The following is a 15398-nucleotide window of genomic DNA, read 5'->3' as shown; positions in this document are numbered from 1 at the left end:
AAACAAAGATCGTTCCTGCATTTCTGAGTAATTCTGGCTTCTGTCATCCAATGTGGTATACTCAAGTAGAACGTGTTAGAGAAAGCAACCACATCATCAACAACCACCACCTATATACCCTAAAGGCACTCTTGAGTATCACAAAGGAACCTGTCTTTTTACATTGAAAAATACATTGTAAATATTCCTGGAGCAATATTGGTATCTGAAAACTGATTCTGTAGTGTATTCTGAAGAATGGGAAGACTAAGATGCCTGTAGGGCATCTCAGAATTCCATGAGGTCAGGTACCATTTACCCATCAATAAAGTTCTTGGCGCTGCAGCTAGTGGAAGATTACTGAGATCAGTAAATGCACAGAACATGCTGGGAATGGGACAGAATTAAATGTCTTACATTTATTAATTAAATTTTGCTAATTCAGAAAATTTTCTAGGAAAATTCTTTTTACGCTAATGGAAGAAAATAATTTGACTATTCAAAGTTGTGATCACCAATCCCAAAACTAAGTTTGATTTTTCTTTTCTTTTTAATGTAGAGAATTAAAGTGTGATATCTATATTTGGCTAATGTTGTTATCTTTGTTAGACAGAGGTTTTAGGCCTATGAAAGCATCGAATTTTCTTAAAATAGTTACAGTCATTCTGGGCTGTAACAAACAGCTACTTACATGCCCTAGCTATGTCCTTAATACACTGACACAATTTTGCCAACAAGATATATTTTCTTCACACCAATGGAAAAAGGATCTTAGCAAGTGACCTTGTGAGGAAACTATCTGCAAGAGGGCAAACGCTACCACCTCAGGGAGAACCACCACTTCCACTGGTAAGCAATTATGCAGAAGTTGAGCTGCCAGTCTCTTTCTGAAGCACACATCACACCAGTTACTAATCTGCCTTATATCACTACAGTTTACAAGTTGTAACACCATTTTCCACTGCGACTGTAAAATCAAAAGCCACACAATCTGCACAGAGAAAGCTCCTGAATATTTCCTTTCCCTCTTGCTGCTGGTGGCTATGTGACAAAAAATATATGGAGACAAGAGGAAGAAGAAAGATCAAAACAGAAATAAGGAAGAGGAAAAGAAAGGCGAATAAGAGGAGGATACCAACCATGAAGGTGGGAGGTTAGAGGGAACAGAAGAAAAAATTGGAGCCAAATTGGTGAGCGCCGACAGAGTATGGTCAGGACCAGGGTGAAAGAGCATGGAGGATGAAAACCATCTGACATACAAGATACTCGTACCATTTCATCAACTTACCTCTAAGCCTAGATGACATTGTTACCCAGCAAGGGCTTGCTGCCCCAAGCACGCAGAAGCCAGTCCTTTGGCAGCAGCTTTTAAGAAAAAGAGCTTTATTTCAGGGTCCACCAGCAAAGAGAAAGGAGGCACTACTCAAATCTATCTTCCTGACCAACCAAGCTTTCAGGCTGAAATTTAAGGGGTTAGAGGAATTTCAGACTTGGAAGCTGATTGGCTAGTCTCAAATCAGTGCATATCAGCTGTTCAAGCTGCTGGAAGCCAGATTTTCCTTATTGAAGGAATTTTCGCTTCCTAAAAAGCTCTGGTGACAACACTTCCACAGTTTGAGTTCTGTAGACTGAAGATCCTTGATTCCAGGATGATTCTGAGTTTCTATCTTGCACATGCTCAGTGCTGTATGTAAAATAACTCAAGATTTGATTAATCAACTATTTAAGGAGGCAAAACTGGCTTAAGTTGGTCAATGTTTTAGCTGCTGTTTTAGTTTGATTAATGAATAATCTATTTAAGGAGGCAAAACAGTTTAAGCTGGTCAATGTTTTACACACCTTTTCAAAGTAAAAAACTAGCAGAGAAAGTCTATGACAGGGAAATCAGTCATTACTGTCTCTACGCACTCCAGCTGCCATTTGAAAACCTTTGTCTACAAAAAAAAATTTGACATTCTCTTTTGGGTTTAGTGGCATACTATTCTACTAGTAATGTAACACTAGCTTCACAGATTAGGAGGAAAAGGGACAAGGATTACACCTTAATTTCAAAAATTCTTTACGATTGTGTTCTCATATTTTCCCTCTTGTTTCTTGAAACCTGGCAACACTTCTACTAAGATAAAACCTTAATACTCCCTCAAATTTTCTTTTAGTGGAACTCGAAAATTATTTCCTGGTATAACATCATTTTCAGTGTGTTTATTCAGCATACTCTTTGCAGTCCTCTGAGGCAGGTCTGCACATTAAAACAAAAGGCATAAATGGGTAAAGTGGGCACATTTCAATAAATGAAGCTTCCGCTCCAGTAATGAAATTGCCAAGTTTCTACACTGGTACCAGTGCTGAATAAATGTAGGAAGTTAGCAAACGTATTTAAACTTTTTATATGTTTTCTGAGTTATAAAAGCATGAGAAAATATTTTGTAATAATATGCACTTCTCTACTTCCCAAACAGCTCTTAAAGGATAAAAGAAAATGAAGTTTCCACCTAAATTAAAACTTCATTGATTATGGCCTGCATCTCTTTTAGAAAAGGACAGAATCTGATAAACAAATATGTAAATAAATAACTGGGGGTGGAGTTTGGGAGCAGAAGTTCTTCATAAAATTTCAGAACTGAAATCAGAGGCACATGATTCTGATTTTCCTTTCCTAAAATATTTTATAACATCATCCAGGATTAAAGTTACATTTTTTTCAGCATAAATGGAAAGATATTCAGGAAGATATGTTATTTTATTTTCCAACCCTTTGTTGGAAAAGGCAAAGAAATAAGGGCGATTCTGCTCCTTTTATGCCCACTTTTCTTTTTAATTCTTATTTTTATTGAAGTGTAGTCAATTTACAATGTTAGTTTCAGGTGTACAGCAAAGATTCAGTTATACGTACACATACTTTTTTTTCCATATTCTTTTCCATTACAGCTCATTACAAGTAATTGAATATAGTTCCCTGTGCTATACAATAGGTCTTTGTTGTTTATCTGTTTTGTATACAGTAATGTGTACCTGTTAATCCCAAACTCCTAATTTATACCCCCCCATCTCGCCAAACCACTGTATTTTCTATGTCTGAGTCTATTTCTGGTTTGTAAATAAAATTTGTATTTTTTTTTTTTTTTAGATTCCACATATAAACAACATCTTATGGTATTTGTCTTTCTCTGTCTGACTTACTTCACTTACTATGATAATCCCTCGGTCCATCCATGCTTTTTTGCCCTGTTTAAATCTTACTTTGACCTCGGGATTCACCCTCCCTGTGTTTCTAGGCAACTCCCCGCATTTCCTCAGGAGCCTCTCATACAGCTGTCATTTACCCAGCAACCAAGATGGGTCCAGGGGCAGACAAATGGCGTTTGCAGTACCTGAGCACCAGCCAAGACCTAATTGTCTCTCCCCAGGTCTCGTTGGCAGGAACCTGCATTCATTTCTCCAGCACACATCCTTTTCTACAAAGAAAGCCTCAATGCAGGATGTCACCTTCTCATTACCCGACAGCTTGGCGCTGTGCGGGAGCCTCTGAGCGTCAGCCTGAGGATGTGTGGCCTTGTGAGTGACAGAAATGCTTTGGTCTTGAACTTTCATGATTCTGCTTCTCCTTTTGCAGCTCCCTTCTTCTCTTTCCCTTTCCCCTTGCCCTCACCCGCCGCCTCATCCTCCTCCTTCTTCCTCTTCTCCTGTTGGTTTTCTAACTGCCTGGGTTTTCTCTATTTACCTCTGCTGTCCGCTTCTTTCGCTTTCGCCGCCATCTCTGTTGCTCTCTCCCATGTCCTGCTTTTCCCGTCCACTCTCCATTTCTTACACACGTTTCCATGAACCATCATTTAAAGAAGGCACAGTTTATAAAATCCTGCTGTTTCTTTTTTCCTATTCAATTTTTTTGCGCAGTGTTTTCTAAGTTCCAGGAATAATCCAAAATACTCCCTAGGAAATACTGTATTTTCAATGAAATTTATTTTCATTCGATACAGAACTGTGAGGCAGGCCTAAGTCATATTTACTTTTTGAAAGTATTACTACTAATGTGCTGTTCAGCAGGATTGTATAACTGTCTAAATTAATTGAACAGACATTTGGGTAGTATATTTCAAAGAAATAATTTAACCTCATTATTTACAAATTGCATCCAGTTTAAGCATAGATTTTACTTATTTAGGCGAAATATTTGTCTTGTGCAAAAAAATATATGAGATGACCAAAAAAAAAAAAAAGCTGTATCTAGACACCTTTATAATCAAGTAATATGAAAATAATACACAACTAAATAAAATGATTTGTAATAGGGGATGAAGTAATCCTTGCAGTAAATTAGCTGCTATACAAAAAAAGTCCCAGTCAAAAAATTTCTTCCTAAACATCAGGAGCCTTCTGAACATACAGAGCTTACGTTATTGAAAATCAGTACATTTCAATTGATGAAGATTAAGCATGATGAATGCTGATTGTCTCAGATGAAATCACATGTGTTGACAGAACATCTGTTTCAGCCTCCCTTCTTATTATTTTATTGCAAATTTACAACCTACTGCAACTAAAATAACGTGATTAAAATTACAGATATTTTGAATAAAAGATAATTTATAGACCTCTCTAAATAATCAGACTTATTTTGCAAACGCCTGAAATTTTAAAAAAGAAAAGATTTCTGAAACCCTATATGTGTTGCTTTTCATTACAAGGCAACAGTGGTATTCAGTGTCTACATTCAGACATAGCTAGTATAGGGGGAAAAAAAAAACAGAAACAGAAATCTTCAGTACTCACTTATTTGTCATATTTATCAAAGCTATTACACAGAGAGTTACTTTTCACAGAGAGAATTATTTTCACAGAGTTTTTTTTTTCTTGTTTGTAATGGACTAGCCCAATGGCCAACATATAGTAGGTATTTATTTAGTATTTGTTTACTGTGTGCTTCACTTGAAAAATAAACATCTGAGTAAAGTGTTTCAAAGGACATGTTTGAGATGTGCACAAATGTATCACATTGCCTCAGAAAGCACCTAAAATTACTTCAAACAGAAAAATGCCATAAAGATTTGCATAATTTACACATGCAGATATGTGAAATAGTAAGTATAATATTTAATGTTTATGAAAACAATCTCCCTCATATAACTGGAGTTCCCTGTATGTCTGTTCTGTGTAACAAATCTATGGAACTGGGTCAACTCCATATTCAAGGCTATAAAAATCATTGGTAAACTACGGCTTTACTATTTGCATGTTGCTAACGAAAAGTTCTCATTTTATTATTTATTTGCCTTAAATCAAATTTTCTGACCAGAGTTAATCACAGATTTAAGTGCCAAGATGATTAGGATTTCCTTTGTTAACAAGACCTGAAATCAGTTTTCAGTTGGTCAAACCCAGAGGTCTCATCTACTTTACCTAAGAGGCAGTCTGTTGAGGGGGTTGATGTTATGGGCCTGTATTACTGAGTTCAAACTCCAGTCATGAGCCGTTGGACTCTTGTTCCTCATTTTCTTTATCTGTAAATAGATATAAAAATAATTCCTGCTTACTAGGATTTTTATAGAGATTAAATATGATGGTGCATGTAAAACATTAAACATAATGATTAGCTTGTAGCAAATGCTCAGTAAATGGTTGGCTAGGACTGTGATGCTAGAAAGAAGATTGCAAAGGGTAAAGGGAAAGCACAGAAAAGGGGAGGAGACAAACAGCAAGCTCTCAACTACTGCTTATTGTTGGATTCAAGTTTTAACAAAGAAAATGAAAAGCAACGAAATGAAAAGGATTAGTAGAGTAATAAAGCATGTGAAAATGGATAGCACAAAAGATACCATGTTGCCAGAATTAACTTGCACAGTCATCATGAGACAGAGTGAAAAACTGAAAGAGAAATAAATAGGTACAAAGAAAGCCTTGCACACTGGATTGCATACCTCTGAAATAAAATGTATTCTTAGCCTGAGGTAATACATCAGTGTTTGGGGAAAGACATAGGAAATGAGTGTGTGTGAAGAAGAAAATGCAACAGGAAATTATTCGTAGAACTTCAAACGCTGTATTAATTCACCTTTCTTTATGTCATAGTGACACAAACCTCGCAGTGGTACTACAAAAGGATACGAAAAAAATTATTGCCAAATGAAAAAGAATTTCTCACATAAGTAAATTTTTAAATTGATATATAATTGACATATAACATTATATTAGCTTCAAGGGCGTAAATAAATTTTTTAATACATTTTTAGTCTGGTTATTGGCCTTTTAAAATCCGTTTTACCATAGTATTCATTCCTTTTTTAAGCATTATATTAACCATAACTGTCAAAATAACAGATCACATTGAACATGTAGAATAAACTATTGAACTTCACAATCTATTCTAATACATCAAAACTGCATGAAAATTAAGAAAATCATTTTATATTGCTAAAAATTGTTTGGTTTAGCAGTGGTAAGATGCTTCACTAAAATTTCTTGATTTATCTAAAGTAAGAATTTTTAAATGGTGGATTAAATATATTTCCTCCTGCTCTAGCACACTAGAAAAGACACTAAAGAAAAAGCAGAGTGGAACAATTAACTGAAAGGTTTTATTAAAAATGTGGAATGCATAGTGGTTATAAGCAAGATTACTTAGCTCAAATCCTGGCTCTGCTACTTACTTGCTGTGTGACCTAAGGTTAGTTACTTAATCTCTCTGAGCCTCAGTTACATCTTTTGTAAAATTAGTGGTAATAATATTTACGTCATAAGGTTGGTGCAGAGATTAAACTAATAGACATACAGCATTTAGAATACTAACTGGGGCATAATCAGTACTCTTGAGGTATTCACTATTGGGGTTTCTGGAATTTCACTTAAAAGTGATGACAAAAAATAATTGAAATAATCTCAAAGTTAAAAAAGTGATAAAAAAAAAACTTTCTGTGCATCAGTACAGTGTTGCTCAGAGCTGTACACCTCAATTTATTATCTAACAAAATATTTGTTCCTAATCTCAAAGAGATTCTGAGATTCTCAGAAAATTCATAAGGTGAGACTTGACAACATATTAACAAAAGATACAGTTTCTTTTGTCATATACATATACATCTGAAAAGTTGAAATATTGAAAAAAAACACTGAGAGAAAATTTTGCAATCTGGATTGCCCGTTTTATGTTTATGTATTATTAACCTCTAGGAAAGCAGACATTCTGTGTTTTGGGAAAATGCTGGATACTCAAAATGAGAGGAAGATGTAATAGGAAATTATTTTCTGAAATTCAGAATTCCACTTTATGCTGTTGTATAAAGCAAGTAAAACTCTTGTTTCATTTAGAGTTGAAAATAATAACATAGACATGAACTATAATGTGAATGTTTATACCTTTAAAATATTTTTATTATATACCTCTGATTTTGAGGAAAGACAATATTTGTTTGTTTGTTCACTTACTGTATCAGAATGTTAGGGAAAAAATTCAACTTTATATCAAATATGAGTGAGAAGGATCAAATAACTTGCTAGATGTAGCAGTGTGAATCTCACACCGCGAATGCAGGTGTCAGATCCATTTCCCTTTCTCCTAGTATTGGTTCCCCTCAAGCTAAACCTAACTTCTGAACTCATGATTCTATACAAGGTGCACAAAACCCTGGGAAATGTAACTCAGTCTCTCCTCTCACTCCTCATACCCCATCTTCTTCCCTCTTAGGTCTGCTTCTCTTGTGGACAGAGCTCCCCACGCAGAGTCCTTTCTAAATCATTGGGAATAAAACTTTCTCCAGTTACTTTGGTTTAGTTATTTGATTTGTCATGAATTGAGAGACAAAACAAAGAGAAAATGTCCAATCAGAGGATGTCAAGATTATTCCAAAAAATCTGTTTGTATGTTATACTAGGCTATCATAGCTCTTAAGCCACACAATGGACTTCACAGTTAATTCTCTTAAAAAAAAAATAATACATCAGCACATATCTGCTTTTATACTGAAGAGAACATAATAGCATCATACAAAAAATTACTAAAAAGTAATTCTCTTGTTGATTTTTAAAATTACTTAATTAATTTTACAATTAAAAATCCTCAAAATATTAAAAAGCTGAAGGGGAAGAAGATAGTAACTATGCTATTACATTTTATAGCCTTTGAACTTCCAGAAACTCTGATGCTATCAGATGTAAGCTTTTCACTTATCTGGGGTTTATTTTCTCTGGGAGGAATCAGTCAGCGTTACCCGCACAGGTTAGATCCAGTTACATTAATAGTAGAAATTGAAAGAGAAGAATATTTCATAGATGCTGGTCTGAGGATTATCCTGCCTGTGGATACTTTATTGGACCAGGGGTTAACTACGTAATGAGAAGCCCATTCTATTTTGAGGCACATATATTATTCCCAATATTGAGGTAAAACACATTTTCTTGTTATTCTCACAAGTTAGTTTAGTCCTGTCGTGTAGAGTCATGTAGACGATAGTGTCTGTGTTCTTGCTGCTGCTTGTCAAAGCCTCTTTTAGATTCTCACACCCAGAAGGGAATGCTGTGCTCCAAGGACCAATTCAAACACCATATGGTAGGATGCTCAGGAGCTGTGCCTAACAGGAATTGTCAGAGGTGTCAGGTTTTTGACATTGAGATTGTCAATGTCCACCCCTCAACACTTACAGTTTCCTGGAAGTGTCACTCAAGTATCATTTCAGATAGGACTGTAGGCATCTTTCCCCACTGTTGTAGCAGCTGAGACCCAAAATGAATTTAGAGCCATTTCACCTTAGGATATTCTATAAATGAGAATGCAACACTGAACTAAATTAATGAGAAACTTATAAACTATAATCAAACTCTATTAATTATGTTGTTAGGTACATAATTAGCATAAGAGGTATCATTATCGGCTGAATTGTGCCCCCCTCCAAATTCATATGTTGCAGTCATAACCCTCAGTACCTTAAAATGTATTTGGAGATAAGCTCTTTAAGAGGTGAGTAAGTTAAAATGAGATCTTCAGGGTGGACCTTAATCCACTGACTGATGTCTTTAAAATAAGAGAAGCACATGCCCGGAGGAAAGACCACATGAGGACGCAGCAAGAAGGGGGCCGACTGCAAGCCTATAGGAGAGACCTCAGATGAAACCGAACCTGAGAACATCTTGATCTTAGACTTCATGCCTCCAGATGAAATAAATTTCTCATGCTTAAGTATGTGAAATTTTGTCATGACAGCCCTAGCAAACTAATACATGTATGTTATATACAATTTTTCATATAATTATTATATAACCATATACATGTGCATATTAATTACATATAACACATATACATTAATATATAATAATCAACATATAAATATAAACATTAATATTTATATTACATATTTAGTTATATATCATTAAAAGGGTTTGATAACATTAAATATATGTCTATATCATTTATATCTTATTTCTATCTATAAATAGATAGATATAGATCAACAGGGTGAATTCCCTTGGAAGAAACAATATTAAGATCAATATAATTGACTTATGTCAGCAAGTAAATTTTTAGAAGTTTTTGTCTATATTGGAAAACACTAACTGTGAACTGAAAAAAAAATAGAATGCAGAGATCATTCCTCATAGATAGCTTGTGGGGAATATATAATTCTACTTTGCTACCAAGCAATTTGGCTTCTCTAGCCAAGCACATTTTAAAAAGTTCTGACAACACACTTACAGAATTGCCTCCAACCTAACAACCTTAATGAGAAATTTCTGTTTGTGTTTTGATCGTCCCACAGCATGGTGGTGGCCTCTTTCAAAGGACTGTACCAATCATTTGCTCATGTATGCTGGTAACAGCATGTTGCCAACTTCCACACTGTTGGACCTGTCTATTTGACACACTTGATCATGGGTCCTCACATTCTTACAGAGCATATGCTTTTCCTTAAATAAGGCTTATGCTTTGCTCATGCAGTATATACTGTATATATGTGACACCTTACTGTTAATATTGCCGAGCATTTCCCCATTCATTTTAAACATTCCATTAAGACCCATGTGATTTAATTCTTGAGTAAAGGTGACTCCAGAATTGTTAAAATCTAATTTATATTTTCCTTCCAAGACTATCACTCTGAAGTACAGTTTCAGTTGACATTATTATGTTGATAATATATGAGTTTATTTTTCACCTCTCAAACAGCAGTTTAAAAATTGATTAAGTACCTGAGTGTCATTTTTTAAGTAAAATTGTGAGGATCACTCCATAACCTGAATGGTGCTTTATAATTCTCATTTTCATATGAATTGTATTTATTCCACAGCTACAGGGACATTTTGATTCATATATTTAGTGACAGCAGGAAACTTCACTGGATTGTACTACAGTGCAGGTTTAAAATATTTTGGTACTTTATTTCTTTAAAATCTTACAAAAGTGAGATCTTAGAATAACATATTAAGGGATCTTATATACAATAACAATTTAAAACTCAAAATGAGCCTACCAGCTAGGCAGTATTGCCCCTATTTTACATAAGAAGTTATTGAGAGACTCATAAATTTTAGACTATTCACTAATCTGAACTAGATGTCAGGGAAAAGATGAATCATGTCTGATGCCAAAATCCACTCTTTTACCTACTATGCTACACTAATACATAACTCTCATTAAAATAATTGTGAATCAATTCTGTTTGGGCTCTGCATCTGAAGATTCATTATTTTAAGGTTGATGTTATTTAATAAACCAGGTTTTTCTAAACCGTTATTTAAATTTATACAACTGGTTGATTTTGTGATTAAAATCAAGTATTTAAAATGGTTATATAAGCCTGATCATAATAGAAAAAAATCTGATATTTTGATATTAAAATTAATGTTTGGAAAGTGTTCCCAAGATGGTGATGTAGAAAGACCCTGAGTTCACCTCCTCTCACAGGTACAGCAAAATTACAGCCATTTACAGAACAACTATTGATGAAAAAGGCCAGAACCTACCAGAAAAGATCTTCTAAACTAAGGATATAAAGAAGGAACCACAGGGAGATGAGTAGGAGGGGCAGAGTCAAAGTACAGTCAAGACCCTTGGGCAGGTGACCCACAAATAAAAGAATAATTACAATTGCAGAGGTCCTCCTCAAGGAGCCAGGGGTCTGAGCTCTACATCAGGCTCCCCAGCCTGGTGGTCCTGCACCAGGAAGATGGGCCCCCACAATGTTTGGCTTTGAAGATCAGTGGGGCTTGCTTTAGGGAGACCAAGAGGGCTGTGGGAAATACAGACTCCACTCTTAAAGGGTACACACAAGATCTCACACGCTCCAGGAACCCTGGCAGAAGCATAATTTGATAGGAGCCTGGGACAGACCTACCTGCTGACCTTGGAGAGTCTCCCCCAGAGACAGGCCACTGGAGCTCACCCCAGGGACACAGACGCTGGTGGCAGCCATCTGGGGGAGCTCGTTCTACCACATAGATGCTGGTATTGGCATACACCATTTTGGAGTTGTCCCTCCAGCTTATTGGCCACAGGACCCAGCCCCACCTCCGGACACCAGCCCCAGGACCACCACAACTCCACATCCTGCTAAAGCAGAACCCAGCCCAGCCACCAGCAGGCCAACACCAGCCATTGGGCTGGATGGGCCCTGACCACACCCACCAATAGATCAACGAAAGCTTCTGGACATCCCAAACCCCACAGCTAGCTGTGCCAGGAACTACCTCCACCCACCAGTGGTCTGACACCAGTTCTGGGACCCCAGGATCCTGCAGCCAGGGCCCAGGATGCAGCTCTGCCTGCCAATGGGCCAGCACCAGCCCCAGAACCTGGCTTCACCCACCTGTGGGCGGACATCAACTGTAGGATCTCTTGGATTCTGACTCTACCAACCAATGTGCCAGCACTAGCCCTGGGACCCACTCCCCCCATCCCTGGGGTTTTGCAGCAACCACTTTGTGACCCAGCCCCTCCAACCAGTGGCTGGCAGCCTCCACACAAAGCAGAGTCTGGCAACCAACAGGACTAGGGGCCAGCCATGCCTTCTGGACCACCCACAGTAGTCAGCCCACTACAACAGAAGGCCTCACGCAGTCCACAAGGGGGTACCTCTAAAGGATATTCTGGAGAACAAAATCATAAAGTGAGACTCAGAATATGTTATTTGTTAAGCTCATTTTTCAGACAAAGTATGGTGGGGCTGAACACATTAGTAAGTGGAAAATTTCTTCAATAGGTATTTACAAATGAGAGTTCCAAACAGCCTTAGGGCTGACCCATATATTTTGACGATATGACAATATTATCTCTTCATCCCTCCCTGTGACAACTTTGAGTGTCTGTCAAGTAAACAACTTGAATTTGAATGTTTTCCTCTTATATTATACAGTTTTTCACCTAATTGGACTGATGTGACACTTGGAAAAGTTTGCAGTGATGATTGACAACAGCAATTTTATCATTCCAGCACCCTCTGTGGTATGATGTAATCATCCAAGACATTGTTTTTATCTTTATTTCTCCCTTTGGCTAGGAAACCTCATGTGTGAAACAAATATACAAATAAAATGGAACATAGTGTATTGATGTGTTTGTTAAAAATGGTTTGGAAGCGTGAAAACCCTGCTCTCCTTCCTTGCTCCTTCAACAGGAAGGATCTTGTACACACAATGCTTATTTCTATCTCTCCAGGTGACCAAGGGAAATAATGTTTAATTATCTGAATGATTAATGCACTGACACACTGTTGTATACCACTGTTTTCAAACACTGTTTCTTTAAAGGAAGAAAACTTTCTGGAACCCTCAGGAAGATTGTCCACACTTCGCAGTTGAGAAACTAATTGAAGACACTAAATTCTTAATCTAACAAAACATTTTAAATTATGGATTTCACTATAAATGATAAATTTCACCTGTATAACTCTTAAAAACAATTTTTAGGGTTATCATCCAAATAAAAACACAAAATTCATGATTTCATTTTGAATTTTTGGTTCTCAGTTTCTATAATTCATGGACCTCTAGTTTGCCTACACAAAATCAGAAAATTCTGCTTCTAATTTAATGTGAGATTTCCTCAGCAAGAGGCTGGCACCTGGCTTCAGCCCTGTGTGTTATTAGGTAAGTCTTAGCAGTTCACGTCAACTCTGCATCTTTTCCCTCATCAAAAATGACAGTTACATTTGATGATCTCTGAGGACGTGTGGTAAGTCAAACGATGCTCCTCTCCCCCAGACATAACCCCTGGAATCCATATGGCAGATGTGCTTAAGGTAAGGATCCTGAGATTGGGAGATTGTGTTGGACTATCTGTGGGCCCTAAATGTAATCACAGTGTCTTTACAAGAAGGAGGCAGAGGGATATTTGATACAGAAGAGGAAAAGGCAGTGAGACCATGGAGTGATGCAGCCACAAGCGAGGAACGCCAGAGCCCTTCCAAGGAACAGATCCTTCCCTAAATTCTCTAGATGGAGCATGGCCCTGCTGACACATTATTTTGGCCCATAATACTGATTTTAGACTCCTGACCTCCAGAACTGTGACAATAATTTTCTGTTTTTGAAAGCCACTAATTTCAAACCATTCTCCACAAGGCAGCTAAGCTGATCTCTAGATAAGTTTACTTGCTTGCTTAAACATTCTAAATATATCTTTATAAATGAAATCTATGCCTAATCTAGCACCTTTCTTTTTCTCCAGACTCATCTCAAACTCTCCATCACATGCCTAATTCACACTCAAGATTTTCCTCAGTTTCTCTAAAATGTCAAGTTTTCCCTGCCTTAGTTTCCTAATCGACATTTCTTTCTGCACAGAACATTCCTACAACCCCACCTCCAGCTATTCCCATGTATGGCTTTTTATTCTGATTTCAACTTACATTTTACCTCTTTAGAGAAATTGTCCCTGACCACCCAAGGAAGGAAGAAACCTCCCCCGTTATTCTGTCAGTTACCCTGCTTGCTTCCTTCTTAGCGCTTTCCAGAAATTACTCCATTATTCTATTTATGTGCTTATTATTTATCCGTTTCCCTTACTAGACTGAAAGTTCTATGACTTACAGGGGTTAGACCTCATTAGTCTTTGTTCAGGTTTTGTTTTTATTGTATTTTCCTTTCATTTTTATTAAAATTTTACATGTACAGAAATTTTAAAAAGAACTAAGTGCATTAAGTTTGATAACGATGAAGCAGCAATCCCTGGATGCCTTTCCCACATTCCTCCTTCTCATGGGTATGATGTTCACCACTTCTAGCTGATTACTGTGGCATTTAACTTCATGATTTTCATAAACATGTCTGTATTCCTACTTTTTGATATTTCAGTTTTAGCAATCATTTGATCACTTGCTACTGTGGAAGATGAGCCCCACAAATACACAACCCTCCCATCACAAAACCTCCCAATAGAGCTGTGTCATTTGTTTGATTAGATCAATATTTTTGTTTACATTATGTTGATTATGCAAATGTTAGGTACAGATGCGTTTTCTCTGGAGTTAATCATTTGTTTGCTTAGTTTTCACTGTATTCTTTACTAATTGAATCCCAAATCCTTTGCCAATTATTTAAATCTCCTAAATGATCAGATTTATGAGTCATTCTGTCAGTTTCTTTTTTTTTGACTCCAATCTTGTCTCATTGTCCTCTTGGCCTGATGCACAGCTGCCATCCAGGGACTCTTTGAACTTCCATACTGGAGATTTCTTCCATGTCTTTCCAAACAGAATCTATTCAGTGTTTTCCTCTTTCTTGTCTTAGTCCTTTGTTTCAATGGATCAAATTCTCCAGCATTTGTAGAAAGAATGCAAGGGGCGTAATTCCTTGCTGCCCTGCATGACTAATGTATCTTTATTCTATCCTCATCCTTGATTGAGTGTGGTTTAGTTTTAAATTCTCAATTTAAAACAACTACCCTTCAGCAGTCTTAGCATGTGACCCATGATCTTGTTGGCTCTCAACGTGACCACGAAGAAATTCAAAGTTGTTTTGACCCTTAAGCTTTATTAGTGTCCCTCCTTTTTTTGGTTTTCTTTTCCTCTCTGGAAGCTTACAGAAGTTTCTCTTTCCAGAGTGTTCTGCATATTCACTATGTATCTAAGTATGAACTTCTTTGTTTCCATTAATCCGGGCACTCTATGAAAAGAAAGGAGGGATAAAGGTAGCTGAGTTGGCAAAACTGAGTAATAAAAAGAGAATAGGATAAGGCTATTATGGATATTGGCAAGAAAGAAGCTGGGCAGTCGAAGAGGATGTGGTGCATAGAGGATAGTATGGATACTTTCCAGAATTATTAGTCAAAGTTGTGTGCTGCTGGTGGGGTGAGGAAAGGGAGCAGGGAGGCAGAAGGACTTAGACCTCTCCAAAAGTACACATTCTGTGTTGAATCATGGGACTCACAACTAAATCACAGCACAGGTGGGCAGCAAGTAATGTCATTTGTAATTTCCTGGTCTCTACTAATTTGCGGA

General features: G+C 36.9%; 1 protein-coding gene across 1 annotated transcript in view; it reads right to left on the bottom strand.

Annotated features, from left to right (window-relative positions):
* The window catches only part of SNCA (synuclein alpha), a 232365-nt gene extending 230771 nt beyond the window's left edge, over positions 1-1594 (bottom strand). Inside the window, exon 1 of the mRNA XM_064484887.1 lies at positions 1268-1594. The gene's annotated coding sequence lies outside the window, so the exon portion shown is untranslated. The remainder of the gene's footprint in view (positions 1-1267) is intronic.
* Positions 1595-15398: the final 13804 nt, after the last annotated feature.

This window comes from Camelus dromedarius, chromosome 1 (assembly GCF_036321535.1).
Source record: "Camelus dromedarius isolate mCamDro1 chromosome 1, mCamDro1.pat, whole genome shotgun sequence".
In the NCBI taxonomy this organism is placed as follows: domain Eukaryota; kingdom Metazoa; phylum Chordata; class Mammalia; order Artiodactyla; family Camelidae; genus Camelus; species Camelus dromedarius.
This window is presented reverse-complemented; position numbering and strand designations above follow the sequence as displayed.